Raw genomic sequence first — 11,366 nt, 5'->3', positions numbered from 1 at the left:
CCCAAAGGAATGTTTAGAATCGAGTCAAAATATCATTTAAAACCGAGTGCGGAGAATTATGAGAGCAATGAAACAAAAACTTTAATTTGAAGAAAAAGATGACTTTTCTTATGTGGTTCATAACCAGCTCTAAAAATAGTTCCAAAGCAAGAATACCAAAAATGTTTTTCAAGGTGGCCACAGAAGGAGGCTTGCAGTGATTCTAGGGTGACTAATCTGAAGCGATTTCCTACCATTCATTTGCTTATGGACAATTTGGGGCATGACTTCTTAAAACGAAGTCTCACCATTTTACTCACACATTTACTCCCTTCCATCTTCTCTAATTTTTCACAATTCCGTCTTCCCTTTTTCTCTTACAATACATTCCCCTCCACCAAATTATGCCTTCTACACACACACACACACACAGAGGAGGGAGAGAAAGACACAGAGGAGAGATAGACAGAGAGAGGGAGAGTGAGGAGGAGGAGAGAGAAATCAATATCTTATTTTTGACAACATTCAGATAACTGTCAGAGGTTACTAAAATCATTTCTTCAGTTCCACAATATCAGGTGTGGAGGATTAAAAAAGTGCAACTCACTCTGACTCAAGCAACTCAGTTCCATAGAATCTAATCTTGGTATCGTTCTATCCTATCTTACAGATTAGGAAACTGGGGTCCAGAGACCTGATGCCATCTTCTCAAGATCACCTAGGCAGAGACAGACCCCACTAGAACTCTCTTCATTAACCATTTTTCCTCTCATTAATTTGATGTTTTATTTTCTGTAACATTAAATCCAAATTTTTAATCATCATTTTTCTCTCTTTTTAAAATTTATATTATAGGCATTAGCCATCTACTTTCTCAGGAGAGTAGCCCAGGTGTCAGGTAGCTGAAGAGATCTTGTGTTTTTGGTACTCATTTCTTGCCACCACTCTGTATATCAGCTGCAAATGATTCCTTAAACTGTAATCAGGGATTTCTCCTGTGGTATCTTGTTATTAAGTAAATTCGGGGGAATTTACTTAATAACAAGATACATAAATTAATAGAGAATCAATTCTTTTCATTTATAATGGGAAAACTCCATATGAAAGAACTGTTGTTTCTACTATTAAAATTCCACTTAATCCTTACCCACCTGTGTCACTAGAGATTAAACTATAAAAATAAACACTCTCGGGGCTTTCAAAATCCAATCTCTACAATTATTGTTTACCACTGGGGGATCAAAGTCACAACTCTAATATTTGTTTAGTCTAATCCCTCCTTTACTGATTAGAAACAATAAAAGATCATAGAGTTTCTCTGCCTTGACCTTCACTCAGCAGTGGTATTTGTAGAAAGGCCCAGTGAATACCCAAGAGACATGGAGTACAGACTAACTAAATCCTCCACAGCCCTCATAAGTGCTCAGGTAACAAATTCCAGCATGGGATCTTTGGGGTAAATTAAACTGACACTTTATAAACGAGGACATTATGTATAATGCTACCTTCCTATGGGAAACAGTAAGTGACAACTTCATCTGAAAAACAAAACGACTCATCAGGCTTTAACTAACCATCTTTTCTTTGCCCTTAAAACCAAGTCTTATTTACCAAGTGCCTTCCAAGTTCAAGGCACAATACTGAGCATGATCCCTAGATCATTTAACGATGACAAAATATTTTACAGATAGGCTTTCTGATGTACCAGACAAATGGAAAGAGAAGGCAATCTCACTGGAGACCAAAAGGGTGGGGAGAATCAACTTTTAAAATCTGTCACATTTGGCATGAAGCACTGACCCACGGTTTCTCCTTTCATGATGATAATAGGGGACATTATCAAATTATGTAAGATAGACCCAAACAGTAGGTCTCCACATCCATAAGCCTGGCTTTGATAGGGGCTGAGGGTAACTCAAGAAGGCAACTGAGATTCTTATTCACATCTCATTTCCTTTGCTTTCAGGTCAAGGAAATGTAAGGCAAGACAGCATAGGAAATATTATATAGTGAGCAAACTGATGTGGATGGAGACATCTAAAAAGCATAGCCTAACTGTAAAGGCAGTCCTATTCACTTCATTTTCTGGACCATTCTGATGTCATGTCTTTAACTCATATATAGTAGAAACTCTGACTTCCCTAGAAGTTTGATCTTTACAATGAATAAATACAATGATATCTGGGATTTTCTCTAAGGCAGAGCTTAGTATATACAACCAGATCCAGTGTTTCTCAACCATTTTCATCACGGCCCCTAAAGGAAACACTCCTGTTGCCTTCTCTACTCATAACCAATAGTCTGACACCAGATGTACGTTTTTTTCCCCACACCAAGCAACTTTCCAGTTCAACTGGGTGTTCAACAATTTAATTCAATTCTGTCACTAACTGCCCAGAGTTAGCGCAGGCTCCCCAGGTTCAGGACTCAGTCCCACAAGGCTACCCTCCTCCACCCCCACTTCAGACACCAACTTCAAGTTTCAGATTCTCACCTATACTTCTGACCAACTGGCTATAAATCCGGTGTTCCCACAACCCCCTCAAATTCAATAATTTCCTAGAACGGCTCATAGAACTTGGAAAAGAGTTACTTACTAGATTAGCAATTTATTATAAAAGAATATAACTCAGGAACAGCCAGGCCTAAGAGATTTGCTAAGCAAGAAGGTATGGGCACAACACCCTCCCAGCACCTTGATGTGTTCACCAACCTAGAAACTCTCCAGAACCATTGCTTAGGGTTTTATGGAGAATTCCAATAAGTAGGCGTCATGTCTGAATTAATCACCTTGGTGATTAACTCAACTGACAACCCATCTCCCCTCCCAGGTCAGGGGGGTGGGGCTGAAAGTTTCTACCCCCTAATCACATGGCTGGTTCTCCTAGCAACCAGAGATATTCCAAAAGTCACTTCATTAACATAAACCTCAGGTGTGGGTGAAAGGGGCTTGTTATTGAATAACAAAAAGTGCACCTTATACCTTTATTGCTCTGGAGCAGTTTCAGGATCCAGGTCAAAAACCAAATATTAATTTATTATATTACATTAGGAGTTCTGTGCCAGGAATTGAAGATACACTGCCTGTTGGGCCTTTTTAGACCTTTTTGCCCGTAATAATGACATACCCACTCCACTGAAATGTTAATACTACAGACATACTGCATATATGTTTACATATTATATGTATATCTGTGCTTTACACATAAAAAGAGAAGTATTTTTTACCCCTCCCCAAGAATCAATTTTCACTCCTTTGGGGGTGACGGTGCTTATTAAGAATGTATGCCTTAGCTTATGAAAAAAGACATTGGTAAAGCCAAGAATATAAAACTAGGTTATTATAAGTTAGCCCAGAAGTTGTGTCCCCATATCAGGAAAATTTATAAATCTCTTTCTAGAATAACAAGTTGCCTACAATTGTAGTATTATAACCTCTTTGCTTTTACAATGTAAAATTAAACAAAAACACACTGAGTATATACTACATACAAATAAAGTCTTAAACTTAAGAGATTATGACACTAAGTAAATAATTTAAAATAAGCTATCTTTTAAGTATTATATAAGTATTTATTACACTAATTATCCAGGAGACTTATCTGTACTTTGGATTAAATGCAGAACAATGGGATAGAGTTAGTATCAATACCATTTCAGACAGCCTTTCAAAAAGGATTTAAAATGCAATAAGCAAAAAAGTCCAAAATCTCAGATAAGATCATTACTTCTAGTCTGTCTCATTAAAATCTTACTCATGCCAGAACACCTACACTGAGGGGGTTCTGTAGGGAATGAACTCATCTGGCTCTGCCAATAATTTCCCATGCAGCCTGGGTAAGTTATTTAACCGCTCTGTGTTCATTTCTCTAATCATTTCTCAGCCAATAATGTAAATCAACACACGGTAATGGAAAAATACACAACACTCCAGGTCAGGAGACCTGCCCTCTGGTCTCACTTTAGCTACTGACTCACTGTGTGAATGTGGGCAAGTCATCTCCCCTTTCTCAGGCCTCATTTTCCCAACTGTATAAGGAAGACGTCATACCAGATGCATGCATGGAGATTGTATGTTCTAAAGGCCTGCACCTGGCTAATTCACATATACTAGCATACCAAACAAAACAATGCCCCTTATTAAATTCTATAAAATTCAAGAACATGTAATCTGAGTCAGCCCAGTCAGTACTAGACTTAATAGAAAAAATACTGCATAGAAAAATATTGGAAGAAAAATATAATTGCTGTCCAAGATAATAGTCTTAAAAGTTTAGGATATGTAACCTTCCTAACTTGAATTAGGTACAAGTGTCATCCATAAGAACTTGTAGCCCCCTTTTAACCCATATCTATTTAATGTCTGAATCATCTATTAGTATAGTACTCATAAATTATCTCCTGCTATGTTCAATAATGCCTTCATTTTATTTGTAATTGGTAAACCATTTTAAACTTTAGGGAATGTTCCTAAGTTATAGCAGTCTAGGATCTGGGAAATCAAGTCCATATTTACCAATACATACTCTATACTACAGATTCCAATTAAATCCCTTCTCGGCTTTGGTTTTTTTCAAACTTATTAGACAATCTGCATTCTTCCCATTCCCTTGATCACTTCAGTAGCCCTTAGCTAAATCTTTTCCAATTCCTTTGGAACTTTCTTCACCTCCTAGGAAGAGTAGGAAAAGAATGATCAAAATGAAAGCCAGTAACAGGGAGCAGCACAGAAAATATGTCACTGAGAGGGAAAATTTTCACCACTGTTCTCAGGTCTATGATACAAAGCAAAATAAATATCCCTTTCCCAAACTACCAGCATAAAAAGATATTCTATCTGCTGAGAATTAACAGGACAGTTCTTTGATTTCTATATGCAATTAACTGCTTCTAAGACTGCTTCACAAAGTACTGAGACACCTGTTATTTGAAGTATTCGAACAAAAAGGGTGAATGATCTCCTGTCAAGTATGCTACAGATGTCATTCCTGTGTTGAAAAGAACGAATTAGCTCAAAAGTTCCTAACAGTTTTCTATCCCAATGCAGTTGAGAGATACGTCATTCTACCAACCAACTGGTAATACTGGCTTACTAGTTAACGTGATTGTCAATGGGAGCAGGGCAAATATCTCCAGACGGTGTGTGTAGCATTTGATATGCACTCCCATGCCCCAAGTGGGTCTCAGCTGAGAATCACTGGATTAAATTACTCCTAAAATCTCCTCTGAATATAAAAGCCTACTAATATTCTCATAGACTATCTTTATTTCAGGGCCAGTGTCTAAGAAACTTTGCTACCATCATCCAACCATTTCCCTTATTTCTTCACAATTTTAGTTACTGGCTCACTGCCATTTCCTCCAATACTACTTCGTCTGAATTCTTAGAAAGTTCCATATAAATACAGATGATCCTTCTAACAATCTGACTCTCAGTTCACTGAATTTCTGTTTTACCAATGTTGTTCTCTACTCCACTTAAACCATGTATTCCCATGATCATACTCTAAGAACTTATTATTACCAATAATAACCTCTCCATAATCTCACTTTCATGCATTCCATCACTAACCACCACCTATCCTTCCCTATGGTATCTCAACCCAACTATCCTCCAACTCCACTGAGACCTCAAAACTAACGCCTTTTCACTGAACCTCTCTCCATTGATTTTCTCTCTTTCTTGCCCAGCTTAAATTCCATGGTCAATCATTACAATTATTCTCTTATGTACACTACCTAATCCCTTGCCTCTCTCTTGCTGTGATACCCTTGCTTGGTAAAAGAAAAACTAATTACTCCACGCCTGCACTGATACAGCTTAATGTAGCTGGGGAACACACACACACAAGCGTGCGTGCGTGCACACACACACACACACACACACACACACACACACAGACAACCCCTCCCCAGAATCCAGGTTGTTACCTGTTTTCACTTTAAATTTATCATACCAATTTTAAGTGGGCCCCTTCATGTTGCCTGGGAATCATACTTTACAACCCTAGGTTCATCTTCTCTCTCTCCCTCCCTCCTCCCCGAGGACGTTCACATTTTCTTCTCTTTTCTCAAATCCTAACACTACTTCCCTTGGGCCCTCAATTTATAACCTGACTCCCTGCTTCACTGAGGATACTGAAGCAATCAGAAGAAACTACACAGATGTACCACATCTCCCCACCTAGCAACATCTGCACCCATGTACTATCTTCCTCTTTCCACAGATTTACTTTCCTCCTCTTATCCAAAACCAATCCCTCTATCTGTAGAGCCCACTCAATCTCACTTATTCAAGGATATCCCTCCAGCAATTCTCCCTTCTCTCTACTTTATCAGTTTTTCACTCTACTGGATCTTTCACTTCAGCCTACAAACACCCTGCTCTTGTTCTTACCTAAAAAAAATAATAATAAAACTCAACCACACTCTTCTCACTAACTCCCAACTATTTCTTTGCTTCTATTTGCTGTGAAATTTTTCAGAATAGTTTATAGTCACCATCTCAATTTCTCTCATTCTAATCTCTCTTAAAACTACTTCACTGAAATTGCTCTCTTTAAAGGCACTAACGACCTCCACACTGCTAAACCCAAAGGTCAATTCTCAATTCTCATCTTACTTGACTTATTAGCAGCATCTGGCATGGCTGATTACTCTTTCCACCTTGACATTCCATTTTTGCTTGGAGAACTCTACACTCTTGGTTTTCTTACCTCACTGATCATACTTTCTCAGTCTCCATTGCTGGTTCCTTCTCTTCTCCCTATCCTCTTGATGTTAGAATGTCCCTGGGCTGAGTCCGTTCTTGGTCCTCTTTACTACACTTACTCCTTTGCTGATCTCATCCAGGCTCAAGATTTTAAATGCCATTATATGTCAAACTCCACACATCTATCCAAATGGCTACTTGACATCTCTACTTGGAAGTCTAGTAGCCATCTTAAAGTTAACATGTCCAAAATTGAATTACTGATATATCACCCTGCTCTTCAAAGTCTGCTTCATCTGTAGTTCCCGCATTGCATTTGACGGCAACCTATCCTCCAAAACTCACAGGCCCAAATCCTGGAGTCCTCCTTGACTGCTCTCTTTTTCTCATACCTTACATCCAAAGTATCAGGAAATCATGCTGGCTCTACCTCAAAATATAAGCCTAATTTGACCTTTAATTTATTTTTATTTTTCAATTAGAGTTGACATTCAATATTATTTTATATTAGCTTCAGGTGTAGACCATAGTACTTAGACATTTATATAATTTACAAAGGGGTCCCCAAAGTAACGAGTACCCACCTGGCACTGTACTTATTTATTACAATATTACTGATTATATTCCCTATGCGTGACTATTTTGTATTTTGTGAATATTATATTCCCCATGACTATTTTGTAACTACCAATTTGTACTTATTAATCCCTTCCCCTTTTTCATTTATCCACCTCCCATCTGGCAACCATAAAAATGTTCTCTGTATCTGCAAGTTAGTGGGTGTGAGGTGGTATCTTGTTGTGGTTGTGATTTCTCCAGTGGCTAATGATGTTAAGAATCATGTGTTTACTGGCCATTTGTGTATCTATTTGAAAAAATGTCTATTAACTCCTTTACCATTTTTAAATTGGGTTGTCTTTTTATTATGGAGTTATAAGAATTCTTTATACATTCTAGATGCTAGATCCTTATCAGATATATGGTTTACAAATACTTTCTCCCATTCTGAGGGTTATCTCTTCCTGAGCGTCCTTTAAAGTACATAAATTTTTAATTTTGATGAAGTCCAATTTACCTATCTTTTCTTTGGTTGTGTATTATTAACTTTTAAGGACGAGACTAGAGGCAAAAATTAGAATATCCTATAACCAGGTAAGTTGTTCAGACTTGTAATAAGCAGAGAACTGGCCAGTCACTTAAATTATGAATTCCCATTTAGGAAACACGACCACTTTATCTTGGTGGAGGGTAGGAAGGAAGCTACCCATTTCTAAGTTTTTAATAACTAGATTTTCAGATTAAGCATTTGGCCTTTGAATACCAAATAGATAATAAAATGCAAAAACATAAAACCTGAGTCAGATTTATATATTTTTCAGGGCTGTTTGCCATAATATCTAAGTTTTCATAGTTCTTACTAGAACTGGAATTGTGTTTTCAAACTGAGCACATTTAAAATGAATTTTTTTTCAAGAGTTTCAAACTAACATTTTTCTCAATCAGCACAAAAATAAAGACTGGCATAACCTCACTGTTCCATTACTGCTTGATAAATAATACTAAATAGATAATACATAATCCCAAATAATTACTTGGATTATATAACTTGCAATGTAATTATCCCAAAAAGCGATTGTAATTATAGTAATTTTTTCTAACAAAAACAAACTGGTCTTTAGTGTCCTGAAAGTGAGAGGTGGCAAAACTGTCTACATTTCCCTACTTCATATTCAGTATGTATTTATTATATGACATATTATCAATTTCTGCCACAGAAGTCCATTTCTAATTTGTTCGGTTTATTCCCACCCCTCTCAACAACACCCTCCCCCCCGCACCCCGTATAGATTTTGAAGTTTTTAAATGCTTTTTTCACTGATTGCCATAATCAGATGATTTTGCTTCCTGTTCATGTGATAATTTAAATAGCTTTTTCATATATTAAGAATATTATGTTCACGAATGAGGTGTCCTCAAATAATTTTCTTTATTGATACTATATAGGGGTTTGGATCATGTTAAATTAGCCTTAGAATGAATTAGGTATGCTACCTCTCTTACTACTCTTTAAAATCTATGTAAAAATATATTCCTTTCACTAAATAATTGTTTGTATTTCCTCTAATACCTCTAATAACTTTCTTTACTTTGCCAACCAACAACTCTTTGACTGAAAAAAGTTTTGGGTTTAAAAAAGCTTTGAGTGGTGATAGCTGTACAACAATGCGAATGTATTTAATGCCTCTGAACTGTACACTTAAAAATGGTTAACATAATAAATTTTATGTATATTTAACCACAATTTTCAAAAGAAAAAAAAAAGGAGAGAAAAAGAGAAGGGGGATGAAAAAGAAAAAGTAGAGAAGATGACCCCCCCCACAAAAAAAACAAATACACCAGTCTTAGTACCTGCTGGCAGACAACATTCAAGAAAAGCCTGCTGAGAGGAAGGCCAAGTTCACTAGGCCCTCAGACAGACCACCAACAAAGCCAGACTCTGCAAAGAGCATAGTAAGTAGGTCACCTTGGAAGAGTAATATGACCCACCTTATATTCATAGAGCTTTGTCTCTACTCTAAGATGTGGGGCTATACAAGAATGTCCTTCACACTTCCTAGGACCTGGGTTGCATCCAAATGTCACTGTACTTCCCTATCTAGGGCTCCTCTTAGAGAGAAGACAGTTAAGTTTCCCTCATACCACATAAGCCAGGATCCTCTTAAATGTGGAATTAAGCTAATGGCAATATTTTGGTTTTTGGTTAAGGGCAAACCAATAGATGAAGTACCAATACTGTCAAGAAAAGAAAGCAAAGGTATTTCAAGGTAAAGAACCAAGAAAAATCCAGTGTGCCTCACTGCTTTGCAGTTCTCTTAAGGATGTTTAATGTCTAAAACAAGCAGAATGACATTTTTTCAGAAGACACTTTTGACCATAATTCCAAAGTAATAGAGTGTGTTCAGTTCAGCTTCAAATTTATAGCCATGCAGAACTTGGGGGCAGATGTATGAACTTTAATGTATGAACTTGGGGGGCAGATGTTTCAAAAAGTGGTTGAAATCGAATAAGCTTTTCTGAAAATAGTTCTCATAAATATCATAAGCACCACTAAATAAAATTTTATTCCAAATTGATCCAGTTTATGTACCATACCTTAAACATATTTTTATAGTGAAGATATTGTCTGCAACAATGCTTCATTAATGATAAATGCTCAGTAAGGATTTGCTGAATAAATGAATTAGAAGGACCTAGCCTAAATTTGAGTTTGTTTTGGTAACAGGGAGATGACAGCAGAGACTAAAATCTCCTTATTTTTTCTAGATCTATCAGGCCCTTATTTTGAATGCTACTGCAATAAAACAGTACCTCATACATTTGTAATTCAATGCAACAGACACATTAGATCTCCTCTAGACAAAATAAAGTGGGAAGGAAGGAGGACCTTTCTTCAGAAGGAGCTTCTCTAATGATAGCATGGGTTAGATCAGACCTCAAGTGATCTGAAGGGCCCTACTCTCACTTAACACTCAAGTGCTGACAAAAAACTGGGGTGAAATATTTGACTTCTATAAAATTGATCAGCCACTTGACTCTTTATCTCAGGGAAGATGGGGTAAACTCACTAAAAAGAGGATTTTTTTTCCTTCTCGTCTGTAGTGTTTCACCTAGCAAAGCACATGTGTTGAGGATCCAAGTTTTACAAGACAGAAAAACACTACTTGGGCAGCAGTTCTTAAAGGACTGTGTAATGAGTTAAATTATATCCCCCAAATTCATTTGCTGAAACCCTAGCCCCAATACGACAGAATGGGTCATTACCAATGCAATTAGTTAAGATGAAGTCATACTGGAATTGGGTGGGCCCTTTATTCAGTATAACTATTGTCCTTATAATAAGAAATCTGGACACAGACAGGCACACAGGAAGACTGCAATGTGAAGACTGGAGTTATGCTGCCACAAGTCAAAGAACTATCAGAAGCTAGAAGAGAGACCTGGAACAGATTCTTCTGTCACTGGGAGCATAGCACCTTGATTTTGGACTTCTAGCATCTAAAACTGTGAGACAATAAATACCTGTTGTTCTAAGCCATCCAGTTTGTGGTACTTTGTTACTGCAGCCCCAGCATATGATACAGATAATAAGAGCCTCATGTGCACTAACCAGCCTACCAGCTTCAGACTGCATTTCATATCCATCTTTCGATCACATTAGCTGAGGCCCCAAGACCTCACTCATGAGCTGCTGCAACAGCTGCCTGGTCTCTTCAACTCCAGACTCTACGTCCACTTGCTTCAACTGCCAAGCCCACCTGCACACCACCTTTCAAAGATGTCAACTTCTTTGCATCATTCTCTTGTTAAAAAAAATCTCTAAATGACTCATCAATGCCTACAGGAAAAAGTCAAGATTCTCCTGTCTAGCATTCAGGCCCCTCTCTACTAACTGCTAGGTGAGATTCTGCTAGTGACCCTAGAAAATATAACCATTATTACAGATATCATACTTCCTCCCCTACTTCCTTCCCTGGCTGTCACTCTCCCTCTTTACCAATTCAAATCTGGACTATTCCATCAATACTACCGAGATCCGCTTTCTCCTTGACTTTGTTATATACTCAATCCCACAACAAAGAACACTTCTCTGACCTCTGGGCATTTGCTGCTGTAT

General features: G+C 37.5%; 1 protein-coding gene across 9 annotated transcripts in view; it reads right to left on the bottom strand.

The window, feature by feature from the left end:
- AAGAB (alpha and gamma adaptin binding protein) overlaps nucleotides 1-11,366 on the bottom strand; it is a 49,202-nt gene that overhangs the window by 21,280 nt on the left and 16,556 nt on the right. The window lies entirely within an intron of this gene.

The sequence above is a fragment of the Pteropus vampyrus genome, unplaced genomic scaffold (assembly GCF_000151845.1).
Source record: "Pteropus vampyrus isolate Shadow unplaced genomic scaffold, Pvam_2.0 Scaffold15, whole genome shotgun sequence".
NCBI lineage: Eukaryota > Metazoa > Chordata > Mammalia > Chiroptera > Pteropodidae > Pteropus > Pteropus vampyrus.
The sequence above is the reverse complement of the archived record's forward strand: the minus strand, read 5'-3'. Positions and strand labels throughout refer to the sequence as shown.